At 39.7% G+C, this 18,811-nt stretch overlaps 1 pseudogene; it reads right to left on the bottom strand.

Annotated features, from left to right (window-relative positions):
• Nucleotides 1-713: 713 nt before the first annotated feature.
• On the bottom strand, nucleotides 714-3,950 carry LOC104657846 (annotated as a pseudogene).
• Nucleotides 3,951-18,811: the final 14,861 nt, after the last annotated feature.

Here is an 18,811-nt window from a genome sequence, read left to right as displayed (position 1 = left end):
AACTAATTCATTACTGCAGAACATAACAACATTTAGCATATCACAGCTCCCACTACAGCCCTCCCTGTCAAAAAAGTAAATAAACGGCACACAAAATATAAACTTATGCCAAATAAAAGCATCAACCTAAGGATCCTACTGTCATATTGCTACACTAACCCAGGATATTTTAATCCTCTTCTGACGTATTTATAAAAAATCCTCATTTTGAGAGCTCTGGAAGCATTACAAATATTGTTGCATTAGATTCCTTTTCTTGAGGTAGTTTGAAGTCTTGAAACAGAGCAAATTTACATATTTTTCTATACTACCACTGAAGGGTAACTGTCGTAAGAGGCCTACGACAAAAATCCTCATCCCCTGATTCTCAGGCTATTACAAATTTTCCCTCAGATCAAGCAAACAATGGGAAACACAAATGAAAAGACAATAAGTCACACAAAAATTTAAAAACAAGCACAACCACCATAAGAAAGAATCCGTACCATCACACTAACACTCTAAACTTTGCTAGACAAAAAAAATTTACTTGGTTTACCTAAGCTATAGACATTTTATAGAGTACTCAAGGAATTAACAGCTTGTAACAGTAGTGGAAAAATTTTTGGTGGGAGCAGAAAACTTAAATCAACTCCTTCTCTTGCAAAGACTTCTTCCCAAATGCCAAGTCCACAAGAAGGGATGTATGGCAAACCTTGCACACCAGCCCTCTCTCAGGCCGACAGCCTTTGCCCTTTGCTCAGGTTGACTTCAGAGGTGCAGGGATACTGGCAGATGCCTGCTCAAGGTAGACCAAGGAGCCCTGAGGGATGTCGGCTGGCTTTTTGTGCTGCATGTTGATGTCCTTTAGCACCTGCTACCAATGCCTCAGCTTTGTCAAATGCTTCTGGATCAGTGCATCTTAATGCTGTAATTCATTCCTTAGTTCTGAGATATCCTCTTTGATAATTTACTCTGGTTTCTGGACAGATAATTGCAATCTTTTTCAGGAAAACAAAAAACAAAAAACATTGTCTCTCTTGCAGTATCCAGAAACTTCTGGATACGCTGATTAACACCAGTTCGAATTTCTTCCTGATCATGCCATTGATACAGTCCTGACTCACCAGAGAAACAAAGCAAGCCTTGAAAAATGAATCCAAGTCATCCACCAAAGTACTATTGGAAGGGCTTGGAGCATCTGAGAAGTGAAGCCTGGCCTAGGAGTCCTGTCAGGGGTGATCGGGCCCCTGGTGGCTGCCCAGAGAACATACTCCCTAGTGGAGCCTCCTGTCTGGAATGACAGGGCCTTTATTTCTTTAAGTAAATTAGGTATAAATTCTAGGTATTGTCTAGCGTCCTTTCAGAAGTTCCCTTAGCATTTCTTCTTCTTCCTCTTCTTCTTCTTTTTTCTTTTTTAGAGACAAGGTGTCACTATGTTGCCCAAACTGGTTTCTAGCTCCTGAGCTCAAGCGATCCTCCCAACTCAGCCACCCAAATGGCTGGGATTACAGGAGTGAGCCACATGCCTGGCCAGCATTTCTTTAGTGCAGGTTTACTAGTGGCATACTCTCAGTTTTTATTTATCTGGGACTGTCTTAATTACTCCTACATTTTTTAATTATGGTTTTACTACAAATAGCAGTTTTGGTTTATGGTTTTTCTTTCAGTGCTTTGAATATGTCAGTCCACTCTTTTGTGGCCTCTATGGTTTCTGATGAGTTCATCTTATTGAGGATCACTTGTATGTGATGAGTGGTTGCTCTCTCGCTCCTTTCAAGATTATCTCTTTTCTCTGGCTTTCAATAGTTTAATTATAATGTTTGTAGGTGTGGGTCTCTTTGAGCTTATCCTACTTGAAGTTTGTTGACTTCTTGGATGCACAGATTAATGTTTTAAAACCAATTTGAAAAGCTTGGGGCCATTATTTATTCATATATGTTTGTATTTCTTTCTCTTTCTTCTTTCCTCCTGGCCCTCCCATTATGCATATATTGGTATGCTTCATGGTATCCCACATCACAGAGCAGATCTCTGAGACTCTGCTCATTTTTCTTCATTGTTTTTTTTTTAATCACTATACCTCAGAACAGATAATCTTCATTGATCTCTCTCTTTCCTTTTTTTAATTCCCAACTTTTATTTTAAGTTCTGTGGTACATGTGCAGGATGTGCAGGTTTGTTACATAGGTAAACTTGTACCACGGTGGTTTGATGCACAGATCAGCCCATCACCCAGGTATGAAGCTCAGCATCCATTAACTATTCTTCCTGATGCTCTCCCTCCCCCTATTCCCCACCCTCCAACAGGCCCCAGTTTGTGTTGTTCCCCCCATGTGCCCATGTGTTCTCATCATTCAGCTTCCACTTATAAGTGAGAACACGCAGTATTTGGTTTTCTGTTTCTGCATTGGTTTGCTAAGCATCATGTAATCACACTTTACGTTCTTTGATTGTTTCTTCTGCCTGCTCAAATCTGTTATTGGCTCCCCTAGTGATTATTTCCTGTCAGTTATTGTAATTTTTAAGCTCCAGAATTTCTATTTGGTTTCTTTTTATTCTTCCTGTCTCTTTTTGTTTTCTATTTGGTGAGACATCTTTCTCATATTTTCCTTTAGTTCTTCGGGCATATTTTCCTTTGGCTCTTTGAAAATATTTAAAATAGCCATTTTAAAGTCTACCTAGTAAGTCCAATGTCTGGATTGCCTCAGTGACAGCTTCTACTGATTGCTTATTTTCCTGTGTGAGCCATACTTCCTTGTTTCTTTGCACATCTTCTAATTTTTGTGTTGAAAACTGGACATTTCAAAGAATACAATGTGACAGCTCTGAAAATCAGTCCCTTACTTTCCCAGAGTTTCTCATTGCTGCTTTAAGTAGTTGTTTAATTACTTCTATGAAGAAATGTTGTAAATTCTTTATCTTTGCATTTGTGGCACTAAAGTTTCCACTTACTTAGCTTAGTGGTCAGATAATGATTAGACAGCATTTTTCATAAATGCCTGGAACCAAAACGTCTTCAAGTCTTCCAGTCATAGGGGCTCTGTATGTGCGTGTGCTGGGGCGTGCCTTCAACACTCTACCAGCCAGTTTACAGCTCTGTTTTAACCTTCACTTCCTGCTTGTGCAGAGCCTTATGTTCAGTCAGAGGTGAATGATTATATTCATTGTTTTTCTTGAGCTTCTGAAAAGCCCTACACACATTTGTGACGTTTTAGATTCCCAAGAATATGTTGAAACTTTTCAAAACCCCGACAAACATCTCATTCCTCAGCTTTTTCTTTTAAGCTTTCTGACTACTTTATTGTTTGCCTTAACTGCTATCCATCACTTCAGGCAACTGTGAGGTTAAAACATTTGAGAAATGCCCCTCCACCATCTGGGTAGAAATGTTTAGCATTAGGAGAGTTTTAGTGAGCTCTAATAATGACAAGCCTTTCAAGTGGTATCTTCCAAGGAGCCGTTTGGTAGTGATTCCTATTTTTGAGTGGCGCTTTGGAAGATCTCCAGCTCTGCTCTACTTTCTCTAGTACTGGGAAGGCAGGCTGTTATTTTTCATGGTGGTGTGGAGCATGGAAACAGATGATAGGACTAGTGTAAGTGTAAATGCCATGAAGCTTACTGTTCTTATTGAGATGCAGCTGTTTTTCTTGACTAAACACTTCCCATGTTGTTAAAGCCATTGCTTAGTTTCCAGAGAACTGAAAAAGTTGATTTTAACAATTTTGGTTAGTTTTCGCATTGCTTTTATGGAGGAGCAAAATTTCAGAGTTCCTTACTCCAAAATTTTCACTGATGTTATCCCCTCATTGTTTTTTGAGACTTCATCTTATAACGGAAAATCATTTATTTTTAAAGCTGTGAATAAGTTACCTATTTGTACTTCTTATTTGTCTGTTTTGGTAAACTGAGCTGTGGGCTAGAATGTCTTTGTCAATGAAAATCTTTAGAAGCCAAACACGATAAGCCATATTATCATTCTTTTAAATATTCTCACTGAATAAGAAACAAAATTGAGAAAAATTGTAAAGTATGAATCACCATTTCTAGAACCATATATACAAAGAATCATAAATATACACAATGTTTTAAAGAAGGTAAATTATATAGTTAAAAAAAAAGAAATTCTGCTGTGAAGAATTTACATTCTATATAGTGCTGAAATTGCAACACATAAGCTATATTCCAAGTAAAAATTAAGACTGACACAACAGTGAACCAAACTGTATTTCACCTTTCTTTGAAGATGCTATAAGTTTAGAATAATGTATCAACTTTCCTTAACGTGGACTTCTTCTTATTACTTTTTAAAGTTAACCTAAAACGTACCAGTTTTGTTCTTCATCTGAGTTTTAGACTAATTCCACATTCTGTATATTCTTCCTAAAGGAAATTATAAAAAGTTGCATGAAAATTTACCCACAATAGCTTTATAAAGAAACTAATTAAAATGCAATTGAAATTTGAGTTATTTTTAAACATAAGCTATCTATGAATTTCTCACAATGTGTTTATATAATGACATAATCATGAACAGATCAAAAGTGAGAGGTGGGTTTGATTTCAAAATCTTGTATAGTTTGTCAGAATATGGAAATGTGTGCGTGTGTGTGTGTGTGTGTGCGTGTTTTAAAAGACGGCTTGCCTTATTTGCTATTTCAGCATACTTTGTATTTCCAATTAACAGTAAAGGAAGAGTTGGCTTAAAATTGATCAGATTAGTGGCATATGGGTGGGATTCTGGCAGCATCCAAATATTCACATGAGAAATAAATGCAAACCCTGGAGGGAAATATGCCTTCTTGCATGGAGAACTTGGCCACATGTCATAGCTAGAACCTGTGAGAGACAAAATGTACAGGATGCACTCCATTTGTATCCTCTGTACTTTTAGCATTGCCACAACGTGATTCTTTCTGTGCAAAATGGTGACAGGAATTCCACTGCCAATGTGTAGATATCAGGTGATAATAGAAGCTCTGAGGAAAATCCCCGAGTCTTTTATCTTCAGATTTTAGCACCAGACATTGCCTTCATATGTCAGTTTGGGAAATCTAGAATTTTTATTCTAGCCTATTTGGTAAATAGGTGCTTTACTTCATGGAAGAAACAGAGGAAGTGTTCTGATTATGTTGATTAAAAAATTCCAAAATGTACTGGGCCCTCCTGCATGCAAAGCAAGTCATTAAGTCATCATACAGTGAGTTAACATTCACAGCCATAGTCCTCCAGACACTTCAAGTGTGAAGTAGACAGCATTGCCATGGTTACGCATAAAGGAGATCTGCACAAAGCAAGCCCATTGCATGGCATTATGTGCATACTGTGGGGTAGTGCAGAAGGCAATTAGGAGGCTGTATGTTGAGAGGATGTGGGAATATGAAAATATGCCTTGTCATAGAATTGTGCTGGCTTTCCAACTCAGTGTATGAGCTCTGATGCAGTCTCATTTCTTAATGGTTCAAGGTATAATTAAGCTGAATTCTGATTATACAGAGACTCAGAATCATTCACTTATTCAAGTATCAAATATTAATTGAGTACCCACCATGTGCCAGGAATGGTTCATGGTGAAACCACTGGGCATGGGGAAAACAGAGCTGACAAAGCATTTCCCTCCCAGTGAATGCTACGTTTAAAAGTTCTCTTTACATTACAAGAAGCAGGTTATGCAGGTGAAGTTTGTAATTGAAGAATAATAGAATTCATTTATTAATGCATACTAGTATGTTGCTCCTCTTCCGCCCTGTCAACATGGACCTTGAAGGATGTATAGCATTTAGATAGATAGACAGGGAAAGCCTTTCTTATGAGAGGAACAGCACGAGTAAAGGCATAAAGGCAGGACTAAATAGAAAACAGTGAGGGACGCAGATTCCTTAAAACAAAATAAATGGAAGGTCTTGGCTCTCTGATAAGTAAATGGGTTGTTTCTTGCAGGAATTTAATTCATTAAAATGAGAAATAAAATGCAACCATAAAATTGTCACATTCTACCAGTAGACCTCTTCTCCAGGAATGTAGTCCAACATTTTTATCAAACCAGACATTGTATATAAAAGGACTTTGGGCTGGGTGCAGTGGTTCATGCCTGTAATCCCAGCACTTTGGGAGACTGAGGAGGGCAGATCACTTAGGGTCAGGAGTTCGAGACCAGCCTGGCCAACATGGTGAAACTCCATCTCTACTAAAAATACAAAATTTACCCAGGCATGGTGTTGTGCACCTGTCATCCCAGCTACTCAGGAGGCAGGAGAATGGCTGGAACCTGGGATGCAGAGGCTGCAGTGAGCCGAGATCGTGCCACTGCTCTCCAGCCTGGGTGGCAGAGTGAGACTCCATTAAAAAAAAAAAGATAACTCTTTGGAATTTTAAAGTGCTCTTACAAATGTCTTATTTATTCTTATCTTCCTTACCTAACCTATCAGAGGAAGCAAAAATGAGAGCAGGAAGAAAACTGGTGTGTTGACCACTATTTGGCTGTATCTTCTTGAATCTGGAATATCTTCTGAAGGTTTTTTTTTTCTTCTCTTTTCTTCTTTCATTTTTTCCTTTTCTTTTCCTATCTATTTATTCTTTCAACAGATATTTAATGAGTGCCTTTTTTTTATTTTTGGTCAGGTATATTTTCTATGCTTAGGACATGGCAGTAAACAAAATAGACAAATATTCCTGCCGTCATGCAGCTTACATTGTAGTAAGGGGAGAAAAATAGTTTATTAGATGATGATACATGCTATGGAGATAAATTCAGCAGGGAAGAGAGTAGGAAGTGTGTATGCGGGGCGGGGAGTGGAGCTTTAACTTTGATGAGTTGACCTCATTGAGGTGACATTTCAGCAAAAATTTGAAGAAGTGATCCATTTAGATATCTGGAAGAAGGGTGTTCTAGGCAGAGGGAACAGTTAGTGCAAAGACTCTGAGGCAGGATTATGACTGGCAAGTTCAAGGAACAGCAGATTAGGCAATGTACCTAGTAACAGCAGAAGTAAGAGAGGGAGAGAGTTGAAGGGAAAGAGTTGTAATTGTGTGTGTGTGTGTGTGTATGTGTGCATGTGTGTAAGCTTTGTGCTGGTGGAAAGGGGTGCAGATGGTATAGAGCCTTACATGCTTTTACTCTGAGTGAGATGGGAAGCCACTGTTCATTTTGGTTTTGACATGGGTCTGTTTGCTAATGCAACCCACAAAAAAGATTAACAGGCTGTAAGTGCTAATAAGATAAACAGAAATATTAATACATCAGTGATGTGGTGGGAATATGGAGCTTTGATTTGAATTCAGTGCATTAATATCTATTTGAAACCTGTAAAAATCAGAGGAAGGACCCTGATCTACTACTTTGTGATGAATCTATCCATCTCTCAACTCTACCAAAGATAGAATGGTATCTGATGGATATTCATGACTGACGATCTATGACTCTTCTAAATGTAAAGGGATGTAGGAGGAGACCACCAACATGGTTCCTCCTCAAGAGTTTCCATAAATGTCTTCATCCCCATTTACTCCCTACTCTATTACTAGTCAAGTGATCTAAAAACTTTGCCTCTCCCCTATACAAGGCATGCAGACTCCACAAGAGAAGGGGCTATGTCTATTCATGATCCACAAGGTATTTCAGAGGCACAAAGAATCCTTGACCAAAGGAGTTTGTTGGGTGAATTTAGAAAATAAAAAGGTAACTTCTCAAATATAATAGCTGAGAATTCCTAATCCATGGGGAGTCATATTTTAATGCACCTTCAGGATGCCTTCTTTCATCAATAAATGACTACTGAACAGTAGTGGTGTATGGAGGGTTGGGTGGTAGAAAGCAATATGATCTGGATGCAAGCAGTAATGGAGTATATTGTCTGTTGAGAATACAAAAACAATAAAATCAACTACCACAATCTTATGTTTATTATTACCATGAGCCAGTAAGTCTAAACTATATCAGTAATAATATAATCTCCCTGCGCAATATTTTGTTTAAGTCCTAAACAATAACGGAAATTATTCATGAGTTTTTTTATTGTGATAAAACATAGGAAGGAGGAGCCAAGATGGCCCACTAGACACAGCCAGGAGGAACATCTCCCAGCGAGAGACCAGGACATCAGGAACACTGACACACACGCTGAGCAGATATTCAGAGGGAAGGCATTAAGAGTGGACAGAAGTTCGCAGGTGTTGGCTTGAAGGGGGAGGAAGCTGGGAAGGCTGCACATTACTGCTAAGTACCAAAACTCCTTCCTGGGTCCCAGGGACCCCTGGGGAAGGGATGAGTTGAACAGGTAGGAAATGGCTTGCTTTTGCCATGGACGACTTCTGGAATTCTAGCAGCAGAAAATCCCACGAGCCACACGGACACTTGAACTCACAGGAAGAGCTGCTTAGAGAGGTGGCAGGGCCAAGACTCCAGCCTGTGCGGAGCCCAGAGCATTTGGTGCAGGAACATCTGCAGTGGAGCATGGCCGCGAACACCCCTCCCCCAAGTTTCTCTGTGCTCCTCTAGGAGACTTTAGCCTTAAGGTGACTGTCAGACCTGGACAAAGCTGCATGGTCTTGCCTGTGGGACAAGGCCAGTCCAATCTGAGTGCCCCACTGTCTGCTGGCCTCTCCTGGGATCCCAGTCTGGCCGCACCCACTTGCAGCCACATGCCCAACCAGACTGCTTCCGAGGGGCCCTCGTCCCAGCTTCTTTGCTGGAAGACCATGCCTGACCATTGGAGAGTTCCAGCAGACCAGCCCCCACTGACATGCACCAGCCCACACACAGGATCCCTGCACCTTGGCCTCCCCCCAGCGCTTTGCCAGCATGCACTCACCCATGGCCTCCCACCAGCACGTACCTCTCTGCACCACCACTGCCAGTGCAAGCACACCACAATGTCCCCCTGCCTGCTGACACACAGACACCCCACCAAACCATCACTGCCAGCACAAATGCACACACAAACACTGGCAACCCCACCCCGATCATGCCACAACTGCCACCCATGTGAACACACACAGAGATGCCAGCAACCCCACTCCCACCAGCATCCCACCCCTGCTGCTGCTACTGCTGCAGCAAGTGTGTGCAAGAACAATGCCCTGCTCTCCCCTATGCCCTGCACCAGCTAAAGTGCATGAACCCTACCATGCTACCACAGCTACAGGCACACACAAGCAAGCATGGATCCTGCTGCCACCACCCAGACAAAGTGCTTTGGCTGGCACCACCCACAATGTTGTGGCCAGTGGACAACGAACACCTTGGCCCCTCCAGCACAGCAGATTCCTAACCTCAAGGGGCCAGAGAACAAAGCCAAGGGCCTCAAACCAGAACCCTAGAGTTAGAGCATGCAGATCAGGGGTGCTGACCTGAGACTTGGCCCCTTAAATCTTCTAGAAATGAAGTCAGTTAGCTGAACCCACCTTGTACCACAATAAGATCCCCAAGGACATCAAAGAAGATAAAAGCAAAAAACCCCATCCAAAGGACAGCAATTTCAAAGACTGAAGGAACGTCAGCCCACACAGATGAGAAAGAACTACCAAAAGAACTCTGGCAGCTCAAAAATCCAGAGTGTCTTCTTACTTTCAAATGACCACACTAGCCCCCCAGCAATGGTTCTTAACCAGGCTGAAATGATTGAAATGACAGACAGAATTCAGAATATTGAATAGGTAGGAAGATCATCAACATTCAGCAGAAAGTTGAAACCCAGCCCAAGGAATCTAAGGAATACAATAAAACAATACAAGTGCTGAAAGACGAAATGGCCATTTTTTTTTTATTTTTTTTATTTTTTTTTTTTTTGAGATGGAGTCTCGCTCTGTCGCCCAGGCTGGAGTGCAGTGGCCTAATCTCAGCTCACTGCAAGCTCCGCTTCCTGGGTTCACGCCATTCTCCTGCCTCAGCCTCCCGAGTAGCTGGGACTACAGGCGCCCGCCACCTCGCCTGGCTAGTTTTTTGTATTTTTTAGTAGAGACGGGGTTTCACCGTGTTAGCCAGGATGGTCTCGATCTCCTGACCTCGTGATCCGCCCATCTCGGCCTCCCAAAGTGCTGGGATTACAGGCTTGAGCCACCGCGCCTGGCAAAGTGGCCATTTTAAGAAAGAATCAAATTGATGTGATAGAGTCGAAAAACTTACTTCAAAAATTTCATAATACAATTGCAAGTGTTAACAGCAGAATAGATCAAGCTGAGGAAAGAATCTCAGAGGCCAAAGACCAGTTCTCTGAATTAACTCAGTCAAACAAAAATTAGGAAATATAATAATAAAGAATGAACAAAACCTTGGAGAAATATGGGATTATGTAGAGAGACCAAACCTATGACTCACTGACATTTCTGAAAGAGAGGGAGAGGAAGCAACTTGGAAAACATATTCTCCAAAGATGACATGAAAGAAAAAATATTAAAGGCAGCTAGAGAGAAGGGACAGGCTACCTACAAAGGGAACTGTATTGGGCTAACAGTGGACCTCTCAGCAGAAACTCTACAACCACTGGGCGCGGTGGCTCACGCCTGTAATCCCAACACTTTGGGAGGCTAAGGCAGTTGGATCACCTGTGGTCGGGATTTTGAGACCAGCCTGACCAACATGGAGAAACCCCAACATTTAGAAACTCTACTAAAAATACAAAATTAGCCAGGTGTGGAGGCACATGCCTGTAATCATAGCTACTCGGGAGGCTGAGGCAGGAGAATTGCTTGAACCTGGGAGGCAGAGGTTGCGGTGAGCCGAGATCACACCATTGCACTCCAGCCTGGGCAACAAGAGCAAAACTCTGTCTGAGAAAAAAAAAAAAAAAAAAAATCCTACATGCCAGAAGAGATTGGGGACCTATATTGAGCATTCTTAAAAAAAAAAAAGAAATTCCAACCAAGAAGTTCATATCCAGTCAAAATAAGCTGCATAAACGAAGGAGAAATAAGATCCTTTTCAGACAAGCAAATACTGAAGTAATTTGTTACCACCAGACCTGCCTTACAAGAGAGGTCCTAAAGGGAATGCTAACTATGGAAAGGAGAGACCATTACCAGCCACCACAAAAACACACTTAAGTACATAGACCATTGACACTATAAAGCAACCACACAAACAAGTCTGCACAATAACCAGTTAACAACATTATGACAGGAACAAATCCATATATATCAGTATTAATCTTGAATATAAATGGGCTAAATGCCCCAGTTAACAGGCAGAGTGGCAAGTTGGATAAAGGAGCAAGACCCAACTGTAGACTGTCTTCAAGAGACCCATCTCACAAGCAATGACACCCATAGGCTCAAAGTAAAGGAATGGAGAAACATCTACCAAGCAAATGGAAAACAGAAGAAAGGAGGGGTTGCTGTTCTAGTTTCAGGCAAAACAGACTTTGAAACAGACTTTAAACCAATAATTATCAAAAAAGACAAAGAAGTGCATTATGTGATGGTGAAGGGTTCAATTCAACATGAAGACCTAACTATCCTAGATATATATGCACCCATCACAGAAGCACCTAGAGTCATAAAGCTAGTTCTTAGAGACCTCTGAAGAGACTTAGATAACCACGTCATAAGAGTGGGAGATTTCAATGCCCCACTGGCCATATTAGACAGATCGTTGAGAAAGAAAACTAATGAAGATATTTGGGACCTGAACTCAACACTTAACCAAATAGACCCAACAGACATCTTCAGAACCCTCCATCCTAAAACAACAGAATATACATTCATCTCATCTGTACATGGCACATACTCTAAAATCAACCACACAATCAGCAATGAAGCAATGCTCAGCAGATGCAAAAAGCCGAAATCATACCAACCACACTCTCAGACCACAGTGCAGTAAAAATAGAAATCAATTCTAAGATTGCTCAAAACTATACAATTATTTGGAAATTAAGGAACCTGCTCCTGAATGACTTTTGAGCAAACAATTAAATTAAGACAGAAATCAAGAAATTATTTGAAACAATAGCAGAATTCATCTTCCTCTCAAATGCACAGCCTTGAAAAAGACTGATATCATGTACTTTGCAGCACATGGATGGATCTGGAGGTGATTATCCTAAGTGAACTAATTAAGGGAGAGAGAACCAAATACTGAGTGTTCTTGCTTATAAGCAGGGGCTAAACATTGAGTACACATGGACATAAAGAAGGGAACAACAGACACTGGGGCCTACTTGAGAGTTGATAGTGAGAAGAGGGTGGGGATTGAAAAACTACCTACTAGATACTATGCTTATTACCTGGGTGACAAAGTAATGTGTACACCAAACCCCCATGACACCCAATGTACTTATATAACAAACCTGCATGTGTTTCCCTGGACCAAAAATAAAAGTTAAAAAAATAATATTTTTCAAAAATATCTATGAAACATGCAACTCATCATTTGCTTTCAATTATTTTGGATGTATATCCAGGAGATGAATTGCTGGATCATATGGTAATTCTATTTTTTAATTTCTTTTTTTTTTTTTTTTTACTGCACTTTTTTTTTTTTTTTTTATTATACTTTAAGTTCTAGGGTACATGTGCATAACGTGCAGGTTTGTTACATATGTATACTTATGCCATGTTGGTGTGCTGCACCCATCAACTCGTCAGCACCCATCAATTCATCATTTATATCATGTATAACTCCCCAATGCAATCCCTCCCTCCTCTCCCCTCCCCCCTCCCCCCTCCCCATGATAGGCCCCAGTGCGTGATGTTCCCCTTCCCGAGTCCAAGTGATCTCATTGTTCAGTTCCCACCTATGAGTGAGAACATGCGGTGTTTGGTTTTCTGTTCTTGTGATAGTTTGCTAAGAATGATGGTTTCCAGCTGCATCCATGTCCCTGCAAAGGATGCAAACTCATCCTTTTTTATGGCTGCATAGTATTCCATGGTGTATATGTGCCACATTTTCTTAATCCAGTCTGTCACAGATGGACATTTGGGTTGATTCCAAGTCTTTGCTATTGTGAATAGTGCCGCAATAAACATACGTGTACATGTGTCTTTGTAGTAGAATAATTTATACTCCTTTGGGTATATACCCAGTAGTGGGATGGCTGGGTCATATGGTACATCTAGTTCTAGATCCTTGAGGAATTGCCATACTGTTTTCCATAATGGTTGAACTAGTTTACAATCCCACCAACAGTGTAAAAGTGTTCCTATTTCTCCACATCCTCTCCAACACCTGTTGTTTCCTGACTTCTTAATGATTGCCATTCTAACTGGTGTGAGATGGTATCTCACTGTGGTTTTGATTTGCATTTCTCTGATGGCGAGTGATGATGAGCATTTTTTCATGTGTCTGTTGGCTGTATGAATATCTTCTTTTGAGAAATGTCTGTTCATATCCTTTCCCCACTTTTTGATGGGGTTGTTTGTTTTTTTCTCGTATATTTGTTTGAGTTCTTTGTAGATTCTGGATATTAGCCCTTTGTCAGATGAGTAGGTTGCAAAAATTTTCTCCCATTCTGTAGGTTGCCTGTTCACTCTGATGGTAGTTTCTTTTGCTGTGCAAAAGCTCTTTAGTTTAATTAGATCCCATTTGTCAATTTTTGCTTTTGCTGCCGTTGCTTTTGGTGTTTTAGACATGAAGTCCTTGCCCATGCCTATGTCCTGAATGGTACTACCTAGATTTTCTTCTAGGGTTTTTATGGTATTAGGTCTAACATTTAAGTCTCTAATCCATCTTGAATTAATCTTCGTATAAGGGGTAAGGAAAGGATCCAGTTTCAGCTTTCTACTTATGGCTAGCCAATTTTCCCAGCACCATTTATTAAATAGGGAATCCTTTCCCCATTTCTTGTTGCTCTCAGGTTTGTCAAAGATCAGATGGCTGTAGATGTGTGGTATTATTTCTGAGGACTCTGTTCTGTTCCATTGATCTATATCTCTGTTTTGGTACCAGTACCATGCTGTTTTGGTTACTGTAGCCTTGTAGTATAGTTTGAAGTCAGGTAGCGTGACGCCTCCAGCTTTGTCCTTTTGACTTAGGATTGTCTTGGCAATGCGGGCCCTTTTTTGGTTCCATATGAACTTTAAAGCAGTTTTTTCCAATTCTGTGAAGAAACTCATTGGTAGCTTGATGGGGATGGCATTGAATCTATAAATAACCTTGGGGAGTATGGCCATTTTCACGATATTGATTCTTCCTATCCATGAGCATGGTATGTTCTTCCATTTGTTTGTGTCCTCTTTTATTTCGCTGAGCAGTGGTTTGTAGTTCTCCTTGAAGAGGTCCTTTACATCCCTTGTAAGCTGGATTCCTAGGTATTTTATTCTCTTTGAAGCAATTGTGAATGGAAGTTCATTCCTGATTTGGCTCTCTGTTTGTCTGTTACTGGTGTATAAGAATGCTTGTGATTTTTGCACATTAATTTTGTATCCTGAGACTTTGCTGAAGTTGCTTATCAGCTTAAGGAGATTTTGGGCTGAGACAATGGGGTTTTCTAAATATACAATCATGTCATCTGCAAACAGGGACAATTTGACGTCTTCTTTTCCTAACTGAATACCCTTGATTTCTTTCTCTTGTCTGATTTCCCTGGCCAGAACTTCCAACACTATGTTGAATAGGAGTGGTGAGAGAGGGCATCCCTGTCTTGTGCCAGTTTTCAAAGGGAATTTTTCCAGATTTTGCCCATTCAGTATGATATTGGCTGTGGGTTTGTCATAAATAGCTCTTATTATTTTGAGGTATGTTCCATCAATACCAAATTTATTGAGCGTTTTTAGCATGAAGGGCTGTTGAATTTTGTCAAAAGCCTTTTCTGCATCTATTGAGATAATCATGTGGTTCTTGTCTTTGGTTCTGTTTATATGCTGGATTATGTTTATTGATTTGCGAATGTTGAACCAGCCTTGCATCCCAGGGATGAAGCCCACTTGATCATGGTGGATAAGCTTTTTGATGTGCGGCTGAATCCGGTTTGCCAGTATTTTATTGAGGATTTTTGCATTGATGTTCATCAGGGATATTGGTCTAAAATTCTCTTTTTTTGTTGTGTCTCTGCCAGGCTTTGGTATCAGGATGATGTTGGCCTCATAAAATGAGTTAGGGAGGATTCCCTCTTTTTCTATTGATTGGAATAGTTTCAGAAGGAATGGTACCAGCTCCTCCTTGTACCTCTGGTAGAATTCAGCTGTGAATCCATCTGGTCCTGGAATTTTTTTGGTTGGTAGGCTGTTAATTATTGCCTCAATTTCAGAGCCTGCTATTGGTCTATTCAGGGATTCAACTTCTTCCTGGTTTAGTCTTGGAAGAGTGTAAGTGTCCAGGAAATGATCCATTTCTTCTAGATTTTCTAGTTGATTTGCATAGGGGTGTTTATAGTATTCTCTGATGGTAGTTTGTATTTCTGTGGAGTCCGTGGTGATATCCCCTTTATCATTTTTTATTTCGTCTATTTGATTCCTCTCTCTTTTCTTCTTTATTAGTCTTGCTAGCGGTCTGTCAATTTTGCTGATCGTTTGAAAAAACCAACTCCTGGATTCATTGATTTTTTGGAGGGATTTTTGTGTCTCTATCTCCTTCAGTTCTGCTCTGATCTTAGTTATTTCTTGCCTTCTGCTAGCTTTTGAATGTGTTTGCTCTTGCCTCTCTAGTTTTTTTAATTGTGATGTTAGAGTGTCCATTTTAGATCTTTCCAGCTTTCTCTTGTGGGCATTTAGTGCTATAAATTTCCCTCTACACACTGCTTTAAATGTGTCCCAGAGATTCTGGTATGTTGTATCTTTGTTCTCATTGGTTTCAAAGAACATCTTTATTTCTGCCTTCATTTCGTTAGGTACCCAGTAGTCATTCAGGAGCAGGTTGTTCAGTTTCCATGTAGTTGAGCGGTTTTGATTGAGTTTCTTAGTCCTGAGTTCTAGTTTGATTGCACTGTGGTCTGAGAGACAGTTTGTTATAATTTCTGTTCTTTTACATTTGCTGAGGAGTGCTTTACTTCCAATTATGTGGTCAATTTTCGAATAAGTGCAATGTGGTGCTGAGAAGAATGTATATGCTGTTGATTTGGGGTGGAGAATTCTATAGATGTCTATTAGGTCTGCTTGGTGCAGAGATGAGTTCAATTCCTGTATATCCTTGTTAACTTTCTGTCTCGTTGATCTGTCTAATGTTGACAGTGGAGTGTTGAAGTCTCCCATTATTATTGTATGGGAGTCTAAGTCTCTTTGTAAGTCTCTAAGGACTTGCTTTATGAATCTGGGCGCTCCTGTATTGGGTGCATATATATTTAGGATCGTTAGCTCTTCCTGTTGAATTGATCCCTTTACCATTATGTAATGGCCTTCTTTGTCTCTTTTGATCTTTGATGGTTTAAAGTCTGTTTTCTCAGAGACTAGGATTGCAACCCCTGCTTTTTTTTGTTCTCCATTTGCTTGGTAGATCTTTCTCCATCCCTTTATTTTGAGCCTATGTATGTCTCTGCATGTGAGATGGGTCTCCTGAATACAGCAGACTGATGGGTCTTGACTCTTTATCCAGTTTGCCAGTCTGTGTCTTTTAATTGGAGCATTTAGTCCATTTACATTTAAGGTTAATATTGTTATGTGTGAACTTGATCCTGCCATTATGATATTAACTGGTTATTTTGCTTGCTAGTTGATGCAGTTTCTTCCTAGCCTCGATGGTCTTTACATTTTGGCATGTTTTTGCGATGGCTGGTACCCGTTGTTCCTTTCCATGTTTAGGGCTTCCTTCAGGGTCTCTTATAACGCAGGCCTGGTGGTGACAAAATCTCTAAGCATTTGCTTATCTGTAAAGGATTTTATTTCTCCTTCACTTATGAAACTTAGTCTGGCTGGATATGAAATTCTGGGTTGAAAATTCTTTTCTTTAAGAATGTTGAATATTGGCCCCCACTCTCTTCTGACTTGTAGAGTTTCTGCCGAGAGATCTGTTGTTAGTCTGATGCGCTTTCCTTTGTGGGTAATCTGTCCTTTCTCTCTGGCTGCCTGTAAGATTGTTTCTTTCATTTCAACTTTGGTGAATCTAGCAATTATGTGTCTTGGAGTTGCTCTTCTCGAGGAGTATCTTTGTGGTGTTCTCTGTATTTCCTGAATTTGAATGTTGGCCTGCCCTACTAGGTTGGGGAAATTCTCCTGGATGATTTCCTGGAGAGTGTTTTCCAACTTGGTTCCATTTTCCCCCTCACTTTCAGGCACCCCAATCAGACGTAGATTTGGTCTTTTTACATAATCCCATACTTCTTGCAGGCTTTGTTCATTCCTTTTTCTTCTTTTTTCTTTTGGTTTCTCTTCTCACTTCATTTCATTTATTTGATCCTCAATCACTGATACTCTTTCTTCCAGTTGATCGAGTCGGTTACTGAAGCTTGTGCATTTGTCACGTATTTCTCGTGTCATGGTTTTCATCTCTGCCATTTCGTTTATGACCTTCTCTGCATTAATTATTCTAGCTATCAATTCTTCCACTCTTTTTTCAAGATTTTTAGTTTCTTTGCACTGGGTACGTAATTCCTCCTTTAGCTCTGAGAAGGTTGATGGACTGAAGCCTTCTTCTCTCATCTCGTCAAAGTCATTCTCCATCCAGCTTTGATCCGTTGCTGGCGTTGAGCTGCGCTCCTTTGCAGGGGGAGATGCGCTCTTATTTTTTGAATTTCCAGCTTTTCTGCCCTGCTTTTTCCCCATCTTTGTGGTTTTAGGAAATAACTTACTATTGCTACTTAATTTGTTTTCTCCATGTCTTATAGTTTTTTTTGTTGTTGTTCTTCCTCATTTCCTCCCTTACTGCCCTCCTGTGTGTGTAGTTGATGTTTTGTAGTAACACACTTTGATTTCATTTTCATTTACTTTTAGGTATATTTTATAGATACTTTCTTTATGGCTACCATGGAGATTACATGTAACATACTAACATTATAACAATTTAATCTGATAATTTAACATCAATTGCATACAAAAACTGTACTCGTTTACATATCTTTCTTGCCCACTTTGTGTTATTGATGTCACAAATTACATCTTTATATATTGTTTACCCATTAATATAGATTTGTGATTATTTTTTATTCTTTTAACTCTAAAATCTTATAGAAGAATAAAAAGCAGAATTAGGTACTAAAATGACAATAATACTGGTTTTTATATTTGTCCATGTATTTACCTGTACTTTATATCTTCATATGGCTTTCAGTTACTGTCTACCATCCTTTCGTTTCAACCTAGAAGATTTCCTTTAGCATGTCATGTAATGGTGATAAAAAATGCCTTCAATTTTTGTTTATCTGAGAATTTCTTAATTTTTCTGTAATTTTTGAATGACAGTTTTACCATATGTAAAATTCTTGGTTGACAGGTTTTTTCCCCCCTTCAGCTCCTTAAATGTATCATCCTACTACTTCTGTCCTACATGGCTTCTTCTGAGAAATTATTTTATTAAGGATTCCTTGTACATGATGAGTTGCTTTTCTCACTGCTTTCAAGGTTCTCTCTTTGTCTTTTGACAGTTTGATTATAATGTGCCTTGCTGTGGATCTCTGAGTTCATGGAGCTTCTTATATTTGTATATTTATGCATTGCCTCAAATTTGGGAATTAACCTAGGGGCAGGTGGGGCAAGGACAAGTAAAAATGTTACAAAATTTTCTACCATTTGTAATTCGGTTTTTAAAAAATTGGCTATTTGCTTGGTTGCTGTAGATCTTTGAGTGATTTCCAGACCTCCTATAAAGTCATTTTAGTCAATTCCTAGTTGTTTATTTAATGATTCCATAGGAGGACAAGGGCTTGGAGCTTCCTACTGTGCCATGTTGCTGATGTCACTCTCATGATGAGATTTAATAATATACATGTAAGAATCAAATTAGCATATTATTAACTTTTTAATTTAAAAT

This window comes from Rhinopithecus roxellana, chromosome 7, assembly GCF_007565055.1.
Source record: "Rhinopithecus roxellana isolate Shanxi Qingling chromosome 7, ASM756505v1, whole genome shotgun sequence".
NCBI lineage: Eukaryota > Metazoa > Chordata > Mammalia > Primates > Cercopithecidae > Rhinopithecus > Rhinopithecus roxellana.
This window is presented reverse-complemented; position numbering and strand designations above follow the sequence as displayed.